At 35.9% G+C, this 25332-nt stretch overlaps 1 protein-coding gene across 14 annotated transcripts in view; it reads left to right on the plus strand.

The window, feature by feature from the left end:
• Nucleotides 1-25332, plus strand: part of doc2b (double C2-like domains, beta) — a 411729-nt gene that overhangs the window by 229849 nt on the left and 156548 nt on the right. The gene's annotated exons all lie outside the window — the stretch shown is intronic.

The raw sequence follows: 25332 nt of genomic DNA on the forward strand, positions 1-25332 counted from the left end.
ATTTGTTTCACCTTTGCAGGGATGGATTTTTATGTAACAAACGATTTGATTACTTTCTCGGGCTAATCGAAATGCATCACATGACTGTTCATTTACTTACTGCGCAAGCCAAGCCCGGCCCGACCCCATCTAAAATGATAGAAATCAAATAGGAACCCACCCGAACCTGTCGGGTCTCGCCAGGATCCGTCGGGTTCAGGCAAAGATCCTCAGCTCTATGCCTTCGTCTATAAACTTGTAATACTATTTAAATCACCATGATCATGAGACCAATTCTCACTATTAACTTGTGGCTTTTTAACTGTCTAGCATTAGGGTATTAGTTGTTTATTAGTTCATAAAAAGTACATATTTTTTATGATCATGTTCTACATCCATAATCCTACCTAATACCTAAACCCAACAAGTTCAATACTTATTAATAACTAGGGGTTTACTGATCTGAAAGACATAATTAATGGTTTATTAATAGCGAGAATTTTTCTTTAAAATAAAGTGACCTCATTTCTCAAAAAAAAACGATAAAATCCTCAGGGGTTTGAATGACATACAATTAAGTAAATGAAGTCAGAATTGTCATATGTGGGTAAACTATTACCTTTAATAGAATAAAGTAAACACTTCAGATCCTCTGATGCATGTAAATGCTGATGTTGGCATCCAAAATTACAACAAGCTGGATACCTCAAGAGAGTGTTAATACACTTTTGAGCTACAGGCAAAAAAAAACATCCTTTCCGAAGTGACAAAGTAAATAATTCTTTCTTCGATCAATCCAACCTCACCTTCTTAGTCATGCGCTACTGTATTACTCTATTAGAGGCTAAAACAGGGCCTGAGATGCAGAGAGAGATTATGGAGCGACTGTTTCTGTGTCAAACGACAGTTATATAAGCGATTATGTTTCAATCCGGAATGTTACATGCTACTGCATATTTTTATTCAGGAGGATTAGTGGTTCAAGTATCATTAAATATACCTGGTTGAGGTATGACACATTAACCCTGCAATTAAGACAGGCCATTACTGGGAAGTTGCATTGAAGGTTAATTGTTTTTCTGAGCTTTGCTTAATTAGACTGAAAGCAATCTAAAAGAGATCACTACTTGGATTGCATAACAAAACTAGACTTTTTTTAGTGCATAGGCTTTTAAAGGATTAGTTGGCAAGACGCAAAGTGAACCTGCAGAGAATTTTACAACCCAGGCACATTGAAAATACATCCCTTAGCCTACATTTTCAGGGTTCTTAGAGGTCATGGAATCTCTGGAATATCTTGGAATTTTGAAAGTTTTGTTCCAGTCTATAAACAAATTATTATTATTTATTTGACATGGACATCAAAATTACACTGAACAACCGAATGCATTTGTTTAAGTGTTTTAGGAAACTTGCTAATTCTCAACACCTTTCTACTGGACGCTTGACAAAATTGTAATATAATAAATACACATACACAACATTATAATTCTTTACCTAAAATTATTGAAGGCAAAAGCAAAGGTGACATGATCCAACAAACTAACTGTAGACTATTTGTGCAAACACTGCTGTTTTGCTTTTAACCACTTTTTAAGAACACTACTAAAAATATTTATATTACTTTCTGATTTTAGGCTAACAGGTAAATCATTCCACAGTTTGGCTCCCTTTACAGAGAGGATAGATTTTACAAAGGAGGTCTTACACTTTGGCATTAGACAGTCACCATTAGCAGTTGCCCTTGTAACTCTGTGAGAGGTTTGATGCCTACTGATTAGATCAGAAAACAGGATTGGAACATGATTATTTCAACATTTAAAAAAACAATTTAAGATAATTCAATTGAATAAAACTGAAAACTAAAAAGATTATGCTTACATAAAACTTCACAGTTATGCCAGCGCATAGGCTTTTAGTCCATAATTTTAACTGCTTGTTTATATATTGAGTCAATAGGCTTCAATGTAGTTAAAGAGGCTTGTGATTAAGATGTAATGCAATATGTCAAGAGAGAGAATATCATTGTGTGCATGGATGATTTTGCAGTTTGATATTACATCACCATCATTATTGGGAGCTGAAGCATTACAAACCTTGGTATTCTAAATAAATATTTTTTCATGGAATACCAAGGACTTTTGTTTGTTGCGTTAAATTTTGGTTCACATTTATCAAAATGTAATTGATTACCATGTCTAGTTTTTGATGGAAAATGGACGTTTCAAGATATTTGACTACAAAATGACTACTTCAAAGAATTGAGAGTCCTCTTAATTATTTTAATTTCTTTTAAACTATGAGGAAAATTCTCCATAGTTGCTTTTATAATGGCTTTTAAATTAATGAAAATGATATTCAAGTTCAAACTCTTTTAATATTAGTATTAAGGTCTAATTTCATATTATTTATTACTATTTTTTATAAAATTGGCTTGTTTTTTCTGTTCGTTTTTAAATCATGAATCAAATTTAGCTGAGTGGGAATCTTTATTTATTTATTTATTTTTTTTTTTATTTAGTTTTCACAAAATGTTATATACGTTGCTCCACATATGTTATATTGCATGTTTCAAATGACAAATCCACAAGGTGGCGCTGTCTACATTTGTGTGAATCTAAAATACATTACTTAGGATGCATTTACAGATAATAAATTTATAAATAAATAAAATAATGTCAGATACACCTCCTCCTCGTACTTAAGAAGACAGGGCTTGTTGTACAGATCACCTAGCGAACCACTGACCTAAGCCCAACAATCAAAGTTTTCAAAAGCAGACATATTTGATTCGAGACATAGACATCCAGTTGTTTTGTGGTTTTAATGTGGTGTTGTGCAAAGTACTGCACAAGAACAATCATTTATTTCTTGATCAAATGTCCCTATTAATGTGTTGTAAAGGAAATAAAATCTAATTGTGGATGAAAAGCATTGTCAATGCACCGTGATGCACCGTAATATTGAATTAAACCAAATATATGGCATGATAATTGTAAGTAAACCGAACCGTGAGACCAGTGTAGGTACACACCTCTAGTATTTTATATTATTTAATACAATTTTAATGACAGCATCTTGTTTTTCTGTTTATTATAGGTCATTATTATTATTATTATTATTATTATTATTACTGTTTTGCTAAATGAAAAATACCTTGCTCTGGCTGTTTTTTTTTTTGTTGTTTTTTTTGCACGTTTTAAATGACAAATCCACCAGGGGGTGCAGTTTGTTTTCGCAAATCTGAAATGCTTTACTTAGGATAGCGTTTTGTTGTACAGGTCAGATATACATTCTTCTTGTACATTTCCATGAGAAGGCAGAGCTTGTCACACCGATCAACTTGCGAACCACTAAGAGAAAAGTCCATGGCAGCTACATAGTTTTACCTTGATTTTACTTTGATTTTTATCTATTTTGTGGATCTGTGCTTCACGGAACTCGAACCAAACAAACTTGGACAAAAAACATCAACACTGTACAAAACCAACATGTTTGATTACAAAATCATAAACATCAAGTTGTTTTGTGGTATTTATTTTGGGTTGTGCAAAGAACTGCACAATATAATCTTATGTTTGTCCATAATATATTCCTGCAAATATCATTAATGTGAAAAGGAATAAAAGATGTTGACCTCACACTTACCATAAGTGTTGATTAGGGTTGTAACGGTATGGATTTTTCACGGTATGATAATCGTCTAAAACAATACCACGGTTTGACGGTTTCGCGGTATACGGTATGTTACAAATGTTACAAAATAATAGAACAGTGAAGCAAATTTGACTTTTTCCAAATAATATATTTTTAGTTACTATAAACAACACCACTTACAATGAACAAATAAAAAATAAGAAAATAATAAATAATGTGTCAAAGTCCAAATAAACATGGTGCAAATCCTCAGTAAAAAATAGATATAAATATTTACTATACTATAAATAGTTACATAACGAAACTAGATTCAATATGGAACATCCTTAGGTTTTATGTGCCAGCATGGATATGGTTGTCTATCGATATGGATTTGGATATGGTTGTCTGCAATGCAGACAAACAGCTGCATCTTCATTTGCGTCTTTTGAAAACAGCAAGAGCAGCAGTTCGTCTTTGCTGTGTCACTGTTTTGTCATGTTTCTGTGCTGCTGTGCATGCAAAAGTACTTAGTATGAGAATTATTTCATGCAAAACTTTTTTTTTTTGCGTTTTATTTAGCCGCGCATAAATGTATGCCTATTGCCTATCTCTCATTCCGTGTTGTTCAAAAAGCTTGGTCCACAAACAAAAGCGAAACCTATGCTTATTGGTTGTGATATAGCGAGTTTGAACCAATCTGGGCATGGAGGAGGGACAATGCATCAATGTATCATGTCTGATTTGTCCGGAGACACAGTGACGAGCGTTTCTTTGTCAAATCAGCGTTGTCAAATGTTGATGACGTAACCGCACTGATTCCGGAGCCTCTGAAAGTCCGCGAATGTTATGTGATACAGCACTGGAAAGCTGAGATTCTCTTCTTTATGCCAATCTTTGAATTGTATGAATCGGATCAGCGGATCAAAAGTTATTAAACATTTAAGAGCAATACTTATTTTTAGCCGCGGGCGGCTGTCTCGGTCTTTAAGGGTTAAAACCGTTGATATGCAATTGTTCATGGTATGATAATCGTGCACGTTCAAATCGTGGTAAACCGTCATACCGGTATATTGTTACAACCCTAGTGTTGATTTGTTTCAAAAACAAATTAGGCTGAGGCACGTATTTCCAATGAGCCTGTGTTGAGGTTCTAGAAAGACTTAAGTTAGATTCGAAAGCTCTGAAACATGAAAAAGCTAATTTATTGGCTGTCTTTCACTTTAAAATGACATATACCATACATCTCTTTATTATTTAGGCTAAAACACTGCTTTATTTATTTATTTGTTTGTTTGTGCTTTCATTTTAGTAGTCTTTAATTTCTTTAGTTTTATTTTTCTAAATGAATCCTCATTGCACTTAACTTTACAATGATAATAAAGCTTGTTTTAAATGTTTTATTTAGGAATTATAATGCTTTGTTTCATTATTTTGTCTTCATTTACAAGTAGCAGCTACTGTACATTTCTGTTCATTCGCATCCCATCCCCACCTGGGCAGCATTTTCTCAAATTGCTGTTATACCTAAACACATTTTCGTAATCTCTTTGTCGCGTGGTGGTGTCACACATGCTGGTGGTGGTCATTTTGAATTGTCACTCCCTGTATCTGTGGTTTAGTTTGGTTTGTGAAGATTTAGTTGTGTGCTGATTTCATTTGATCTACAGATCACTTTTTAGCCCTCTTATGGCAATTCCAGAGTCACATTCACAATGGTACTAGTGGCACATCTAAAGCTAATAGCGTCATAACTCCAATAGATTTCACTCTCCCACATAAACAATGTGTGTGTAAGGATCAGACTGGACACCCTCCGGCACAATTAGGACACTGGGACATCTCGTCCTTTTCTGTGTTCATGCTTCTAGGAAATGTGACACAAAAATGAGCAGCATTTGCTTTGTACCTTGTGTCATTATTGCAGATACAGTGGAACTGGTAATCTATTATAGCATCCTTAATGAAAAAAGAGTTGAAAGAGTAAAACTAAGCAACCACTTAAGGACAGCCAACAGTAATAGATTTTAAAAACATGTATTGTTTTTTTTGTTTTGTTTTTTAATTAAAAACTAACAAATTGAAACTAACAGAATCCCTTATTCTGCACATAGAAAAAGGAAATCTTATAAAATGCCCAGTGGTCAAACAAAAGTGGTTGACGACAGACAAGACAAGCTGCCAATAATAATGTAATAAATAATAAAAACAACAACAACAAAAACTGTTTGAAGCTGTGTAAACTGTGTAAACATGGTCTTTAACTGTTTTACTGTAATGAAGGATTTGATTTGGGTATTTTTCTATTTTAACTGACTGAAGGATTTCAAATTGAAAATATGAAAATTTCTTTGGCAAATTTTTCGTTCAGGTTTTTAAAGTCAATTTAATGCAGGGGTCTCAAACTCGCGGCCCGCGGGCCATTTGCGGCCCTCAGTGCAATATTTTGTGGCCCGCGCCGACCGCTGTACACTGACAGAATCAGCGGAGCGGGGATTCCCAGCCCGCCGTGTAAACAAAGGGGCGGGGATGCCGGTGACGTCACCACGCACCCCGCTTCTTTGTTAGACGCTGTGACGGGCGGGAAGTGACGGGAGGGAACTCGCGCCGGCCAGAACCAAGGTAAGCTGTTCCCGCCCCTGCCTGCCACTTAGCTACCTATCTGCAGCCTGCCACCTACCTAGCTACAGCCTGCATCTTATATATATTATAGGTAGATACAGACTGGTACAGACTGATGTGACTGGAGTGGGGTGGGGGTGTTTTATTTACACATATATACCCCTTTTTTTTAGGTGAGGGCAGGCACGTGCACACATAGGGCTCAACCTGTGCAGAGCACATGCCCTTTTTAGTCTTGGATAGAAAGTGCCCTTCCAAAATGATCAAAAGTGCCCCCGCGACGCGGCACACCTTCGGTCCCGCCCTTCAGTAGGCTCGCGACAACACCGCTCTTGAGTACGCGCGCTACAACACAGCTGATCAGTACGTGCATCCACTCTGCAGATCTGCACCAATCACCCCCCCCCCCCCTCCCCAAGTTCCATACTGAGGGTCTCAACTGCTTCCGCTCTAAAGCCAAATGTGGTTCAGATTTGTGAGAAGAAGCGCTGTCAAGTCTCTGGCAGCAAGGAGTAGGCAAAAGATGCCATGTTCAGAAGAACAGTTCATAATCTTCACTCAATGTTTATTAATGTTCAGGACACTTCATGTTCAGAAGAAATAATTAAAACTGTTAATAATGACATTTGAGGACTTTTTTTTTTTTTGTGAAATCCCTTATGCGGCCCAGCCTCACCCAGACTTTGCCTCCTAAGGCCCCCAGGTAAATTGAGTTTGAGACCCCTGATTTAATGTATGAAATGACCTGTTATTTGATAATGTAAAAGTAACTTTGAGTAAGTTTTGACGTGTACTTTGCAATATTTGAAGTTTATTTTTTAAGCTAATTTCGAGAGGAGCACGTGCTTATAATTGACCACAGCTGGTCCTGCATTAGCTAATGCATGATTCACAATTTGGATGGTTCCTAACTCACTATAAATAAGTTTCTTACCTCAGTTATCTTAGTCTTGAAGAATCCCCCCTTCCACCCCTCTCCTCCTCCCTTTCCTATAATAGGGTGGCACGACGGCCCAGTGGTTAGCACTGTTGCCTCACAGCAAGAACGTCACTGGTTCAAGTGCTTAAAAGGCCAGTCGAAGTTTCATGTTCTCATCATGCTCGCGTGGATTTCCCCTGGGTTCTTCCCACAATCCAAAGATGTGACATAGGTGATTAACCAAACCAAACTGGCATCATAGATGAGCGCTTAATCAGCAGTATTTCTCTTCATATCAATCCCTAAATTGTCATTAGCCAATAATAAACAGTAGAGTTCTTAAGACCTACCTGAGCTCAAACTCCCCTGCAAGCAGGAGAGAACCACGGGCTCAAGTATCTTATGGGCTCAGGGTACTCTCCCGGGACAGCATGCCAAACACGATTTATTGTCCATCATCAGCGAAATGTAAACTGTTGTATTTTTTAAGTAAATTTTACCCTGTTTGTAAGTTTCACCTAAAGAGTGTAGGGCCATATTTTATCTTAAAGTAATTCTCATTAATAATAATTCATTAACAGTGAATTTTGCCTCAATACACTCCTTATTTGCTGCTTATTAATAGGTATCAAGGTAGTAGTTGAGTTTAGATGTTAGTTAGGATTAGGAATGTAAAATAAGATCATGAAGAATTTGTGCTATAAAAGACAGTATCCTATTTATTATTCACTAGTGAATAGTGAGAATTGGTACTTAACTAAAATATTACTATGGCAAGAAGGTCACAGAGCCGTGCTGTGGCGCAACCCCTGATTAATAAAAGGACTAAGCCAAAGGAAAATTAATGAAGGAATAAAGATAAAAAGAATGTCATAAGCAACAAGTTACTACACCAAACAATAACAGTGTGAAAACTTGATTTAAAAAAACTGAACTGAAAAAAAAAGGATTTAAAGATGATTCCTTGTACTTTCAAAAAATAATAAAACGGACAAGTGGCTGTAAACAATGGATTTGGGCTGAATTTAAACAAAGTAAGTTGATTGTTAGTAAATTTATTTTGATGGTTTAAATCCAAATCATATAAATAGGTTTGCAACAATTTTGCAGAAATCTATTTTTTTAAAGTGCACTTCATTTCCTTACTCATTGTAAACATAATAAACAGTTCTGCATAATATAGACCTACAAGTCCAATGTTTAATTTCTACAAGCGTGCATTGAGTACTAACAATTGGAAATATGGTCTGCCTTACTACTACTGTAACACACACATAAACATGCACGCAAACACACTCCCTGCAGTGAGAACTCGCTTGAGCTGTTGCCATATTGGTGGATTAGCATGATGAAGGCCAGACACCAAGTATAGCATCATCTGATGTGTTTTTTGTCATCTTGGATGTTAATTAATAGAGAAAAGTGCAACACCAACTGAGCAGCCCCCAACTTAGTCCAATCAAATCACATCTGATCACAAGTTCATTAATGGCGTCCTGTAGAGCACCATGGAAGAGTTTATTTATTTATTTTCAGGATATAACAAGTCAGAGATCAATCCTCATTTGACCATTTAAACCAAGATAGATGCTTTAAGCTGATTAAGATGACACATTCAATTATTGTGGTAACACTTTACAGTAAGCGTGCATTAGTTTACGCATTATCATGAACTAACAATGAATAACACATCTATTAAGCATTACTTAACCATTATTAATGCTAACTAAACATTTGGTAACACTTTATTTTGATGGTCCATTTGAGTATCATTAGACTATCTGCTTAATATCTGTAAATACTGACATTTAACAGTCCTTTAACAGACATTTTACTGACTATAAGAAACTTTGCAAGTAAATGTCAACTTGCACTAACCCTAACTCCAACCCAAACCCCAACTTAACAGTCTACTGATAATCTAAAGAGAATTAGTTGGCATGTAGATGCAATGCAGCTTAAATTTAACAAACGAACGATTAAAATTAAGTGTAATCAAACATTTATTTATGTGTTAGCTAATTCATTAGTAAACATGATCTAACAGTAAACAACGACTTTGTTCAGCATTAATTACCGGCTATTTACCGGTAATGTTACAACTTCTCTTTCCAGAAAATAGCCAGAACAAATTTACCAGTTTTTTTCAAAAATGGCCTGTTCACACATACACACCTTCCCGAAAAATTGCCGGTAATTTTCTGAAAAGGTCTGTATGTGTGAAAGGGGCTAAAGTGTAGAATGAAGGTTAGTAAAGCATTAGGAAATGTTGGAATTGTGTACACTTTACGAAAAGGTTCTCAATTCCATTAACAAATGCTTTGTTAATGATAAATCATGTTGGTAAATACTTAATAAACATTGGTCTAGGATTAATCCAAACTGTTTAAATGAAAAGTTCCTATTGAACACAAAAGAAGATATTTTGAAGAATGTTGAAAACTGATATTCGAAATGAACAGTTCAAAATATGGGAGTCTAACATTTTTCAAAATATCTTGTTTTGTCATCAACAAATGATTTTGCTGCTTGTTCAAACTTATTTAAAATGAGCTGTAACAACTCAATTCTTGAACTTGTTTTATGTTCAATCCACTTTCAATTGTTAAGTCATCTCAGTCGATTTGTATTGGGACAACATGAATAAAGTGTGTGGACCCCGGCATTTTTTACAGTGTACAGAAAAGAAAATCTGATTTAACCAGGTTCGCACTATTTGGAGAGAGTAAATGATGAGTGAATTTTCCTGTTAGGGTGAACTTTTACTTTCATCATACCGATCTCCACAATTATGAATCATCATCAGGTGGCAGATATATGTTATTATAGCCGTTCTGGCCCAGATTATACAGTCAGTCCTGTGACACATAAAGCGAAGGCACGCTCAGGTATAAGAGGGGGAGGATTTCCTGAAAGCAGGCTACAACCTTCTGTCGAATCCTATTAAAGAGCCTATCTGCAAGCTGTCGTCAGATAACAGATAACCAGAGGCGTTCACTGTATTTTTGCCTGTGGCCTTTTCTAGATGGGACTTGGCTGTCAAAAAAAACATGGCATGTTTGCTTGCTTAGTGCTGGAGTTGTATTATACACTGAATACTACAGAATTGTGGAAAACAAGTGGACATTGTTTTCTTTTACTCACTTTTTTCTGTTTTTTCCTCATCCCTTCACTTCTCCATCCCTGTACTTTTCCATTACTTTTCTCTGACCTTTCTTTTGTGTTTTTTTGTTTTCTTTTTCTTTCTATGCAACTTTTTCTGTTATTCTGTATTTGTGTTTCCTTTCTTTATTTTCTTTATGTTCCCTTTAGTCCCGTGTATATTTTTTGCTTTCTTTCCTTTCTTTTTTTATTTTTCTTCCTTTTCTTACTTTACATTCTACTTCTTTTCTACTGCCCATTTTCCTTGTGTGTTTGGTTTTTGTTTTTGTCACTGATTCCTTTCATTTTACTTATGTGTTTTTTTCTTCCTTGTATCTTTCCTGTTTTAACAGCTTTTTCTTTTCAGTGTCCACCTATTTGTTTTCTTGGTTTCCTTACTTTTTCCTTTCCTTTTTTCTATTTTTTGTTTCCTGTTTAATGTCTCTTACACTTACCTTTGCTTTCCCCTTTTCCTTTCTTTCTTTTCCTTTTCTTTCCCGTTCCCTTCCTTTTTTACTCATCCTGTCTTTTCCTCTTTCTGTTCCTGTTCTCACCCTTTCCATTGCCTTTCCTTTCATTTCCCTTTCCATTTCCCTTTCCCTTCCCTTTTTCTCTTACTGTCCTTTCCTATCCTTTCATTTTCCATTTCCTTTCCTTTTCTGTCCTTTCTAATTCCTTTCCTTTTCTCTTTACTTTCCTTTCTTTTCCGTTTTGTCCTTTTATTATCCATTTCTTTCCATTTCCTTTTCTCTTCTTTTCTTTTCTTTTCTTTTCTTTCCTTTTCCCTTTCCTGTCCATTATTTTCCTTCCAGTCCTTTGATGTTCCATTTTCTTTTCCGTTTCCCTTTCCTTTCCTGTTTCTTAATTTCCTTTTCTTTCCTTTCTTTTCCTTTCCTTTCCTTTCCTTTCCTGTCTTTTCCTTTTCCTTTTTTCTTTCCTGACCTACCTTTTACTTCCTTTTCCTTTTCTTTTTCTTTCATGTCTTTTCCTCTTGTAATTTCCTTTGCTTTTCTTTTTTTCCTTTCTTTTTCCCTTTTCTGTCTCGTCCTATCCCTTTCCCTTTCTTTGCTTTCATTTCCTTTCCTTTCTTTTCCCTTTTCTTTTCTTTTCTTTCATTTCCTTTTTTGCATTTCCTTCCCTTTTTCCCTTTCTTTTCTTTCCTGTCCTTTTGCCTTTGTTTTGCTTTTCTTTTCCTTTTTATTCTTCTTTCTGTCCTTTCCTCTCCTCTCCTTTTTCATTTTCTTTTCTTTCATTTCCCTTTCCTTTCCTGTCCTGGCCTTTTCTTTCCCTTCCTTTCTTTCCTTTCATTTTCTTCCCTTTCCTTTCCTTTCATTTTCCCTTTGCTTTCCTTTCTTGTCATGTCCTTTTCTTCCATTTTCTTTCTATTTTTCATTCCTGCCCTCTCCCTTTTGCTTTTATTTCCTTTCTTTTCCTTCTCTTAACTTTCCTTCTCTTCTAGTTCCTTTTTCGTTTATTCTTTCTTTCTTTCTTTCTTTCTTTCTTTTTTATTTATTTTCCTTTTCCCTTTTTTTCTTTCCTTTTCTATCCTTTCATTATAGTTTCCTTTCCTGATCCTTCCTTTTCTATTCTTTCCCTTCCTGTCCTCTCCTTTTCCCATTTCTTTTCTTTCTTTTCCTTCCCATTTTTCATTTTCTTTTCTTTTCCTTTTCCCTTTCCTTTCCTGTTTCTTCCTTTCCTGTTCTTTCCTTTCCTTATTTTCCCTTTCCCTTATTTTCATTCCCCTTTACATTTCTTTCATTTTCATAACTTTCCTTCCTTTCACTTCCCCTTTTTCCTTCATTTCCTTTCCTTTTCCCTTTTTTTGTTTGTTCCTTTTCTTTCCTTTTATTCCCTATTCCTTTCCCTATTTTCCATTTCTGTTCTTTTTTTCCTTCCTATCTTTTTATTATCATTTCCCTTTCTGTTCTTTCCCTTCCTGTCCTCTCCTATTGCCTTTCCGTTCCTTTTTTCTTCCCGTTTTTTCATTTTCTATTTCCTTTCCTTTTCCCTTTCCTTTCCTGTCCTGTCCTTTCATTCCCCTTTACATTTTTTTCATTTCATACCTTTCCTTTCTTTCCTTTCACTTCCCCCATTTCTTTCATGTCCTTTCATTTTCCTTTTCATTTTATGTTCGTTCCTTTACTTTCCTTTTCTCCCTTTTTTCATTCCTTTTTCCTTTTCTTTCTCTCTTTCTTTCTTTCTTTCTTTCTTTCCTTTTTTGTCCTTTCCTTTATCCTTTCTTCTCATTTCCTTTCTGTTTGCTTTTCGTTACTTTTCCTGTCCTATTCTTTATCTTTTTCAGTTTTTTTGTTTCTTTTCTATCCCTTATTTCCTGTCATCTTCAATGCCTTTCTTCTAATGCTTTTGTTATTTATTTCTCTTCTTTTAGTTTTCTTTTTTTCCACATTACTTTTTGTTTTGCTATCACTTATTTCTTTCAGTTTTTGTAACCTTTTCCTTTCCCTTCTCTTTATTTCATTCCCTTTCCTTTTCTTTTCTCTCCTTCCCTTACTATCCTTTCCTTTCCTCTCCTTTCCATCTTTCCTCTCCTCTGTGGATAGATCACAGTGATGTGTCTGTCCTGTCTGACATCTGTGGCTAGCATTGACAGAGTTGTCTGTTTTTTTTCCATTTGCTTGTTGTGTATGTCACATCTCTGTGTGTATTGAGAGAGCTCGCTGACAGACTAACACAAGCAGTTGTTGACAGACAAGAATGAAGAATGGAAAAATGTCATACAATGCATGCTTTCAGAGATCATTAACACAATCAGCTTTTTTAACAATGCTGAAAAACACAACATAGAAATACAGCTCTGTTAAGACTTTTACCCTGAAGCGTTCGGCTTTTGTTCATTGATGATGATGTTAATCACTGGCTGCTTTGTGCCATTATTTCTCTTTATTTTCCAGTCGCTCGGCAGCTGTCCAGTACCTCGAGTCAGATATGGCGTTTCTATAATACTCTCATTTATCTTTATTTTCTTTGGGTGAATACGTTTGATTTTTGGTTCAGGCCTGTCCATTTTTCCTCTGTCCTCACAATAATACAGGATTAACTTTTATCTGACCAGTCGGCTGTATGACACAGACAATAGATCTTCAACACAATAAAAACACTAAAAATATATTGTAGGATAAGCTCAAGAGGTTGTAAAATACAGTAATAGTCAGACTTTTTAGCCCTCATGTTAAATTTTAATTCTTTTATATTTGAAAAAATTCAAAATTTGGCAGGAGCACTGGTGTCTGTTTGACGTGTCACCTGAGCAATACCACACCTGGGTCAGGAAAAAAAAGTTGAGAAGAAATGGCTAATTCTCCTCAAAACACAGGTGAGCAAGATAAGTAAATTTTTCAAGAACATGTGGACTGGAACAAAGTTGTCGGCGATTCTCCTATTGCAAAGTCATGCAGTGTGAAACCCCTTGTCGCTGATCCATCCTACAGTGTAAACACAGCATCGGCAGAACGCTAACCCAGATAGTCATGCAGTGTGTAAACATCTGTGACGTGATTGCTTTAAAAATCATGCAGTCTGAACTCGGCACAACTTACAGCTCTCAACTAATGTTAAAAAGCACAACTTCAGATTTTAATAATGCAAATTTTAATAGTTAGTAAAATTTGAACTATAATTAATATTTTATTATTTTATTATTTTATTATAATACATTTTTTTACCATGATTAATAAACGCTGTGCAAGTATTGTTGAATCTTAGGTCATTTCTGTAAATACATTAACTAACATAAACTAATTGAATCGTGTTATAAAGTGTGACTAAGAAATGAATATATACAATACTATAGTGAGTACAAAAATGATTTAATATAATGTATATTCATTCATTCATTTTCTTGTCGGCTTAGTCCCTTTATTAATCCGGGGTCACCACAGCGGAATGAACCGGCAACTTATCCAGCAAGTTTTTACGCAGCGGATGCCATTCTAGCCGCAACACATCTCCGCAAAACATCCACACACACATTCACACACACACACTCCTACACTAATTTAGCCTACCCAATTCACCTGTACCGCTTGTCTTTGGACTGTAAGGGAAACCGGAGCACCCGGAGGAAACCCATGCGAGCGCAGTGAGAACATGCAAACTCCATACAGAAATGCCAACTGAGCCGAGGTTCGACCCAGCGACCTTCTTGCTGTGAGGCGACAGCACTACCTACTGCGCCACTGCTTCACCTAAAAAGTATATATCTTCCCAAAAATATTTTAGACCCTTTTAGAAAAGTATAAATTGTGTCTTTATACAAAAAATAATAATAAATAAATAAATGTAGATACCATTTACCTTTAAGGTTGGGGTACCTCACAAGAAGTAGATTATATTTGGGGGTCTGTGGAAGCTAAAATATTTCAAATCTATGATCTGAATAACTATATTTCCCTTTTCACTGTAATGATTCCATTTGGATTCAGCATGGACCCACTGAGTGTACTGTATGTTACTTGGAGACACACAGACTGATGTTTTGGATCTGTTTTTTATTGGCAGGGAGCAAATATGTGTTGATAAATCTGTTGAGTGAAAGAGATCTCTCACTCTGTCATGGCTGTCAGTGTAATCTAGTGTCAGTAAATAGTTTCAATGCTGTTCAGTATAAAATCTGCATGTCGCTCTAACAGTCCCCAGCAGGACCATTAGGGCTCCATGATCCACTAGAGCTTCCCTGACTAATCCTCTCAGCCTCAGCCAAAACGCCGGAGCTTTAGCTGGACACTAATGGTGTACAGTGAACTGCCAGTCCCGCAGCTCAGAGAGCACCCAATGGAAATCCTGGCTCTTATGTTTGCGATCCAGTGATTAAGTGTCTGACTGCATGAATGGCATACAGGAGGAATTGATGTGGGATGAACACGAGGACTCTTCATCAAGTCCTTCCCCAGATGTCTGATATCAAGGAGAATGGTAGAAATCCTCATACATCTCCTTTTAAAGTTCCTTTGAAGTGCTTTGAAATGCCATTTTTATTCAATGTTTGCCAACTAACCCAGTCGGGACTTGAACCAACAACCTTCCTGCTGTGAGGCTACAGTGCTATCGTGCTGCCCCCTGGTTTTCAACTTTCTTCTTAATATTTGACTTGATGTTCATCTAAAAACGAAACCTATAAAGATTAAGATCCACATGAGTAAATGGTTAATTGTATTATCATTTTGTAGGGTGAACTGTCTCTTTAAATAATATATCTGTGCTTTAGATGTTGACTTAAGGCAGGGGTGTCCAAACTTGTTCCTGAAGGGCAGATGTCCTGCATAGGTTAGCTGCAATTTCCTTCAACACACCTCCCTGGAAGTTTCTAGTGTACCTAGAAAAAGCTTGATTAGCTGGTTCAGGAGTGTTTAATTGGGGTTCGAATTAATATGCAAGACACCGGCCCTCTAGGACCGAGTTTGGACACCCCAGACTTAAGGCATCATTAGCTTTTGTTTCAAGTTATGTTTTAGCTAGAAGGTGGAGGTTAGAATGTGGATGATTTATGTTCAGACCTTCACCTCAAATCTTCAGTTTGTCAACTTTATAAGTGTTACGGCATTTGTTATATTTATAATTCATTATATGTGCCTGATTCTGCTATTTACAGTAATTTGCATAAACAAAAATAAAAGAAACATGAAAATAAAAATGATTAAAACAGATGAAAATGATTAAAATGTGTTAAAACAGGTAATAAAAGAATGAAAAACAAAAGAAAGACGTAGTGTGATCTGTGGGACGTAGCACAGTGTTAATTCAGTAAATGCACAGTTAAACAGATGTGTTTTCAGTCTTGATTTGAATGTGCCTAATGTTGGAGCACATCTGATCATTCCTGGAAGCTGATTCCAGCAGCAGGGCGCATAGTAGCTGAAAGCGGATTCACTCTGCTTTGACTGAAACTTGGAGTTTCTAATTTACTTGATCTTAATGATCTGTGTGATCTGTTAGGTTTGTATTCAGTGAGCATATTGGTAATGTATTGAGGTCCTAGGCCTTTTATTGATTAGTAAAAGTAATAATACTTAAAAATCTATTCTGAATGTAACTGGGAGCCAGTGTAAAGAGCTGAGGACAGGTTTAATGTGCTCTCATTTTCTGGTTCTGGTCAGCGTTCTGGATGAGCTGCAACGAGTGTGTGTGTATGGGTGTTTCTCAGTACTGGTTCGTGGCTGGAAAGGCATTCGCTACACAAAACATATGCCAGAAAATTTGGCGGTTCATTCCACTGTGGCGACCTCTGATAAAATCATAGACCAAGCCAAAGGAAAATGATGAATGAATGAGTCAACTATCCCTTGAAAACATTCTGTAACCAATAGGAATCAATCTTTTGCTGCCTCTCTAGTTTAGCGCTTAATAATGGGCAATACATTTTAAAACCATTCAGTAAAAAAAAAAAGTTGATTTAGTCCTGGCCTAGTTTCAAGCAAAACTTCACATCCTTACTAATGACATTTTGTCCAAATCGATTTACCCATAAAACTGTTTTAGAGATTTCTTTATTTACTGAATTAATGATGGTTAATTTAATATCAATACTCTCTTTTTCTGTGAAGTGGCCTTCAAATATTGTGTTGGACAACACTGAGCCTTTGAGTCAAAAATACTAAGAACTACTGCTGCGATTCATTCATTAGAGTCCACAGTACAGCGAGCCTTGCTCTTTGTGTAAATCCTGCTCTTATTCCAGTTTAAACTCACTTTTGACTTTTGCATTTCTGGATTAATCCTTTTCTACATTCACACACATTATGAGGAATTCCAGTGTTACGGATGTGACATTTGCAGTAAAAATTCAAAACATACATTCACAGAGAAAGTATATGTTAACATTATATTGAAACATCTGTTTATGTTTTCTAAAACAAATAACCACAGAATTATGGAATCAGAAAAATATCAATCTGTAAAAAAAATGTTTAAAAAAAATTTAAGTAAGGAAAATAAACATGCGATATGGATGTGACCAAAAAAGTCAGCAAGTTTCCGATCTACAGCATACTTAGTAGAAATTCTGTGAATTAAACTGCACAACCCAAAAGAAATAAACCTTATCAAAAGGATAAGAGTCGGTTCTCTTTAGAACAAAAATGATTGATTGTGTTTTACGTTTTTACATTCATGAGGAAAAAAGCTTTGTTATGAATGTGAAACATACCTGGCAACATAGGGATGTGAAAATAAGGGATATCTCAATCCTAAGCCCCCAATTTCGATTGCTTTCCTAACTTTTTATGCTTATTTAAGACTAAATTTGTGTGGTTAAAAGAAAAACCACTAAATTATTATGATTATTATTATTATTATTATTATTATTATTATTATTATTATTATTATTATTATTATTATTATTGTTATTATTTTTTTTTATTATTATTATTATTATTATTATTGTTATTGTTATTATTATGTGTATATATCTGTTCAAACACGCACCCAAAACCCAGTGTCCACTTTCGCTCTGCTTTAAACCGCATTTATAGAATCCATTTAGGAAACAGCTTCTATTTATTACTATAAAGCGCATCTGACAGTCATGCACCGATACATGAACTGACTGTTTGAGGATTGCATAGGAGGGGCAACGACGCCTTTAATAAAAAGGAAGGGAATCCCGCTGATTTTATATTTATTTCTAAGTGTTTTTTCTAAGTCACATTTAAGAGCAAAGGGCATCCCCTGGTGTCTCTGCAATAGGATTTGCGTATAGAGAAGATCGGCTCTTTAATGTTTATTGCCACCCTTCATAGAAAGATTGAAAATATGTGAGAAATACAGGAAAATACTTTTTCGGGATTTGATTTGATTTGATTTATTTGTTTCGAAATGAAAAATCAAATGCAAAACAATTCTGTAAACAAAATACATTTCATCATGGTTGAAATGGAGAAGGATGAAGCGCAAGCTTATTATTTTTCCCACCACCCCATTATCACACACGTCATTCCTTTATTACTTCAACTTATCTCTTCTTTTACTTCTCTTTTTTTACATGAGGCATATGAGCTTTACATGAGACAAATTGTATCCTTTTGGCATCTTTGACATGTTAAATGTTTGATTCCATTTGTACATTTACATTTTATAACATAGACCCGAAAATACATATTGCAAGCAGCCATTAAATAATTAATTAATTTCATTATTCCTTTTTTGTATTGTTCTTTTTCAATCACCTCTATTCAATTGTTTGTACATTTTCTGTAGTTTGATAATAACCTCTATTAATCTTTTTATGATATATATTTATAACTTTTTAAATTGATAAATATCCTGACATTGTTTGCAAATCTGTTCCAGACTTTTTAAAATAATTTACACCACATACAGACATACACAAGCTTTTAAAAGTTTTTAAAACCTTGTTTTCATCCACCTGAGATTTTGTTCTTCTCTCAAATGATATCCCCCTTGACTTTCTTCAAAAAACAGAACTAATTTCAGAAATAATTTATGTTTAAAGCTAGGAATAAATTATGCTGTTTTAAATTTAACCAAATTATTGAACTTAAGTACCTTCAATTTAAGAAATAAAGCTGTTGTATGCTCCAAATACCTCTCATTTTCTATCCATATTATTGCTTTTTTCTCTATTGTACATAAGAAGAATAGAAAATACGGGAGAATCACGGTAAAAATGGGAGAGTTTATCGGTATGAGTGTCATCTCTCTGTTATGGATGTGACAGATGTGAAATTGCCACTTGTATGACTTTCATAAATCAAATATAGTAGTTTAAAAAACATTGACCGAGACATTTTTAGTGTTTTTAAAGTACTTTACTTGCTTACACAAAAAATGTAGAAACTTTTTTTCACGCCAAGGTTGACATTTATCACATATGTCTCATATGTGATTATGGTGTTTCATAGGCTTGTCAGTTTGTCTGTATGCCCTTTCATATCACAGATGTATAAAACCAGCATAGTTTGAAGGCCATGTGAGGATAAAGGGTTTATTCATTTTGAGGATATGACCATAGCATATGGTTCAAGACCGAGTCAAAGACTGAAAAATGAAGAGACTCTGTGAACGACCTCTCTTTCTCTCGTCATCCTCTCTGCAGCATTCAGAAAGCCTCTTTAATGGCAATACACACCCTTTTATATAATACTCTCAGTGCCCGTGGCTCTGTAGGATTAAAGCATTGTGTAATGTGTCATATGTTAGTCTTCGACCAGCTCTTCTCCAGACAGGCAGGCCTGTTTTGAAATGTTTTTATTTTCCTTTCAATCCACCATGTGAGGCCTTACAAATGTTATTCCCTTGCAGTGCTGCATGTCGCTTCTGTCATGCTTCAAATGTGTGATGAAAGAAGCCTTTGGCGCAGCGTTTATAATTGACCACAATAAAAATAGTGCAGATAGTCTCAAAATCGCTAGTCTGAAATCATTTCTACTCAGAGCCTTATGAGTTTGACTTTATTTCATGTCAAAGCAGTAGGTTTATCAGAGCTAAAAGCTAAACGAAGGCATCTGTGTTGCTTGACATACAGGATAAATATTAATCCTGAAATCGTATTTGAAATCCGTTGCATTTACCTTGTTTTCATGTTAAAGAGCCCCTGTTTTGCATTATAAAAGGTCATATTTTGGTTTTGGGGGTCTCCAACAACAGGCTGAAATGCATGCAAGGTCAAAAAAAACTTTCATTTTCTTATAAAATGTGTTTATTTTACCCAACCACTCCCAAATGATTCGTTCAGCGATTCAATTGATCCCAAACCAAATCGATGCTAATTTGTGCTGATTGGTCCCAGTCTGTTGTGATTGGTCGTCTGGGTTCAGCACGAGCTGTAGAAAAACACCCATCATGGCTATGAAGAAACACACCGAGTATTTGAGAGCCCAATGCAGAAATGCAATAAAGCAACGCAGTTAAACACCAGCATATACTCTACTCTTAACCCTAACCCCAAGTAATGACAACACACATTAAGTATTAATTCACACAGTAGCAATAGTGGCAGGAACAGCTGATGGCGGCCATAGCAAAGGCAAACGGCAGAGGATCGAGAGTTCAGAAACGCATTGAAATTGGTAAAGGAAGAAGTACGCATTGTGTTTTCAACGTGGTTTTGGACGCAATATGTGAATAGTTTATAAAGATTTAACCTGACAGAGACAGTACAAGCACTAATCTATTATAGAAAAAATTATTACAAGCTGCGTGGAGCGATTACAGATTATAACAAACACTTAAAAACATATTTTGCAAACTACTCAAAACGAGGCAACAATTATAATTACACTTACGTGTCATGATCCGGAGGAAGAAGAAACTGGTCCATTCGAACTGTAAATGTTACTGACAAAGTCTCTGACAAAGTCCCATACATAATTGTCTCTTCTGTATTTCCTTTAATGGCAAACAGCTGACGAGTCCTGTGTTGCAGCGTAGGTTATTGTATCAAAAATCAGAAGAATGACAGGATCAAACACAACGCTGGGTTGGCTATACTGTGATATTGTTGTGAAAGTGATCTTTAACCGTTTATTCCCGGTAGCCGAATCTCCATCTGTCAGTGATCGTCATCTTCGTGTTATGATAAGTCCCTTGATCCCCCGCGCTCCTCTAGTGTCTGATGGGAAAGGCTCGTTCACATTTTACCAGATCCAGCACTTCATATTTAGTGATGTACTATATTGTCTTAAATGTGTTTAAGCAAAAGATCCGAACCCAACACAATTAATTTATTCAACTCTGATTTGATTTATTTGTTAAAGAATCAATAGTTTTAAACACGGCACACTTTTAGATTTAATCCTCAGCTGGATGTTTTTATTCACTTAGAGCTGTGTTACACACTGCATAGAAGGTCATTTTCAAAAACCCATAATAGGGGCTCTTTCAAGAGTTCACACTTAGATACTGTTTGACAACTTGTTAGCAAGTTAGCAGGTTAGGCATGCTGTCCCGGGAGAGAACCCTGAGCTCGGAGATAGTTGAGCCCAGGGCTCCTACAATGTCCATAAGCATATGAGGGGAGTACGAGGTCAGGTGTTCTTGAGAGCTCCCCTCGGCAAAAAGAGAAGGGGTGGATGGGGGGTTTCTTCGGAAAACGAAGATAAGGGAGTAGTTTTTAGCTAGGTACTTATAGTGAGTTTGGATCAATCCGATTGGCTAGCCAATGAGTGTAGATGAGTGGCCAGCTGCAGTCAATCATATCACGTGCTCCTCTCGAAATTAGTTTGTGAAACTTCATTTAACACATAAACCAAAACAACTCTGTCTGTCTGTCTGTCTGTCTGTCTGTCTGTCTGTCTGTCTGTCTGTCTGTCTGTCTGTCTGTCTGTCTGTCTGTCTGTCTGTCTGTCTGTCTGTCTGTTTGTGTGTGTGCGTGCGTGCGTGCATGTGCAGTAAATATTGCTGGAAAGAGACAATTAGCAATGGAATCTTTTCTCAGCTTGCTCAACTGCAGCGCTCAATACAGATTAGCTGTATGTACAGCCCTGTTTTCTAGTACTGGGACACATCTATCCATTCTCACATTCATACACACTCATACACAGCCAATTAAGTTTATTCAATTCACCTATAGCGCATGTTTTTCGACTGTGGGGGAAACCGGAGCACCCAAAGGAAACCCACGCGAACACAGGGAAAACATGCAAACTCCACACAGAAATGCCAACTGGCCCATCTGGGCCTCAAACCAGCACCTTCTTGCTGTGAGGTGATAGTTGTTACCACTGAAACACCGTGTCACCCTCTGATTGATGTCCTTCAGTTAATTATGGATATGGTGAAACTGACTTTTTTCTTGATTAGCATGAGAAAGAAAGGTTAATGCTAAATGCTGACAGAAGCTAGTGAGACAGATCTGTATCTGTACGGCACACTGACAGCCCTCAGCAAAACACCAGCACATGCCAATCAATACACACACACACACACACACAGAGAGAGACACACACTCACTCACATACTCTTATCATTAAGGCTAATTAGAGTTCAGATGTGATTATAAGATGGTTCTTTTGGTTAATGTGATTATTTCCGTTTATTGGTTAAAGCAGTTAATCAGAAGCGCATTAATGAATCAGAGAGCAAATGAGCCTCAATGGAGAGGTTTCCAAACCAACAAAAGCCTGTGCTTTGAAACATTGGTTATGGTACGCTTTTGTAAAATGTCATCAACTGAGCTTAATGTTACCAGACCTTTTTTATTTAAAGGTGCAGTATACAATATTGATAGCTAGCAGTTGAATTTGTAAAAGTGGTCCAAATTAAGTTGCCAGGTTGACCAGACCAACAGGAATGATCACAACTGACAATCGGCTGTAAAATATCTCCATCTCTAAAATGCAGCTTTAAAATGTATTTCATTTTATTATACTTCTGGTTTTAAAGTTATTTTGGATGAACTGACACCCGCAGACAAAACAAATTGGTGGTGATATTACTGGTGCATTTCTTCTGTAAAATGATGGTTTGTATATGTTTTATTGAACACATACAATAGGAAAAATAAGTGTTGAATATGTCATCATTTAAAAAAATATATATATATTTCTAAATGCGCTGTTGGCCCAATTTTTTTTTTACCGGATATTGATAGCAACCAAAGAAATCTATATAATTCATACTGTATATGCAAATTAACAAATTGAACTAGTTTACAAATTAAGTTATGCGTAATAAAATGAAATAACGCAAGGAAAAAAGTATTGAACACATGAAGAAAGGGAGGTGTAGAAAGGCCCAGACAGCAGCTGAAATCTCTCAGTAGTTCTTCAGCAACTATTTGCCTTTCGTTATTGCAAATTAATATTTAGTGCTTAATTCCAACATCTATATTAGTAGGATGACGAAGATGAAACCAGCGTGAACATTTCAGCAAGACAATGATCCAAAACACAGCCAAGGAAACTCTCGAATGCTCTCAGAAAAGGAAAATCAAGCTGTTCAATGAATCCAACTTGAATCCAATTGAAAATCCAAAATAAATATTTGGCTGACGAGACTCACAGAACCATGAAGATTTTTACATTCTGTTGAAGTCTGTGAAAAACTCACACCTGAGCAATTCATGTGACTTCATTCTCCATATGAGAGGCGCCTTTAAGCTGCCATTACCAAAAAAAGCCTTTTATACAAAGGATTAAATGCATTTTTATTTCATTACATTCTCCATGTGTCATTTCATTTTTATTAAACATAACTAATTTTTCTTTTTTCTTTTTTTTTATGTTAAAAAATCCAAAATCTGATTTAATTACATGACCACAGCTTCTTTTAAAATATTATTCCCAGGAAAAAAAATTCAGAAATATTTGGTTAACTAATATTGAATGTACTATATATACTAGGACTATCCCCCAAATGTTTATTAAAATTAAAAAAAGCAGCTTAACTAGTGACATAGATCTTGTCCTCTGTCTCCTGTACTCTCATTTTCTATCAAAAAAATAAAGTAAGCGTAGTGTGTAATCACAGTATAGTATACTTTACAACATATAAATAGATCTGGAAATGTTGACCCAGGTATGAGTTTATCTCTACATATAGATATTTATTTGTTCATTCATTTTCTTTTCGGCTTAGTCTCTTTATTAATCAGGGGTCGCCACAGCGGAATGAACCGCCAATTCATCCAGCATATGTTTTACATAGCGGATGCCCTTCCAGCTGCAACCCAACACTGGGAAACCCCCAATTCAACTGTACCACATGTCCTTGGACTGTGGGGGAAACCGGAGCACCCGGAAGAAACCCACACGAACACGGGAGAACATGCAAACTCCACACAGAAATGCCAACTGACCCAGCCAGGGTTTGAACCAGCAACCTTGTTACTGTGAGGCGATCGTGATACCCAATGTGACATCGTGACGCCCTACATATGAATATTTAAGAATTAAACAATACTATAAAATGTCCAATATATCCTTAAATGCCTTTAAAATTAATTTGACCTGTTGTTTCCTGCAATAATAATAATTATTATTATTCATATTATTATTTTAAATTGTGAGTGAGGCCATAGCAGTGTTAATAAACTAAAATACAAATGCAGCTTTTACTCAGAACACATTGTGTTTTAAATGTGCTTCATTTGTTGTCTTTATTTTACAAGCAGCTTATCTGGGCAGTTGGCAGGGCAGGGAAATAAGAGACCTTTTCAGCATTAACATGGCTTTATGAATTAAAGATTAATAGTCGTAAAAGAGTGGCCTCTCATATAATTCTCTCCTGCCAGGTTGCATTGTGCTTTCTCCATTTGAGATATGAGGATAAGTGGTGTGGGGTCAAAATGCTCCGGTGCACGATGACACTCGCCTTATTCATTACCTGCTTCTGCTTGCACACGTTATAAATTATAACATCTTCACAGTGGCATCGAATGATCATGTTAAACTTGTAAAAAAAAATCCAATTAAATAGAGTTTTCACTTACGTTTAGTAGCTCCATACGCACATGGCTTGAAATCCACTCAGAATCAACAAGATATGAATAATGTATGACCTTTTTTTTTGCTATCAAATGAATATCTACAGGCATGTCACGTCTCGCTGTTGAATAAAACCATGTTACAGCATGATACCATGTTTTCTAATAAAAAAGCCCATAGGTGGCCGTGTGTCGACCGCTGACTCAGATTAAACGCTGTAAATAAATCAGCATTGCGATTGAAGTATATGTATGCCTGAATATGCTAATAGAGATCCACTTGTCTCCTTAAATACAACAATAGTGCCGGAAATATAAATAATAGCATTAAGCACAATTTTAATAGTTATTTGCCGTTATTGGCTCAAACGTATCACAAACATATACTGTAAGAAGGGCTCAAATCAAGCATCAGTTTGTCATCTAATGTGTGGTATCAACAAACACCTGGCAGGACTGTTTGGCTCAGGATAAGTGTTATCTCATTGATATATGACACTGAAGATTCAGCTCAAAGATTTAACAGCTTCAGTCTCACATTTTGAGAAAAAATAAATATGTGAGCCACGCTGTATATTTCATTCAACAGTATTATAGGAGTACAAACACACTGACTTAATAACTGTATTGTATAGTT

This window comes from Danio rerio, chromosome 5 (genome assembly GCF_049306965.1).
Source record: "Danio rerio strain Tuebingen ecotype United States chromosome 5, GRCz12tu, whole genome shotgun sequence".
Classification (NCBI taxonomy): Eukaryota; Metazoa; Chordata; class Actinopteri; order Cypriniformes; family Danionidae; genus Danio; species Danio rerio.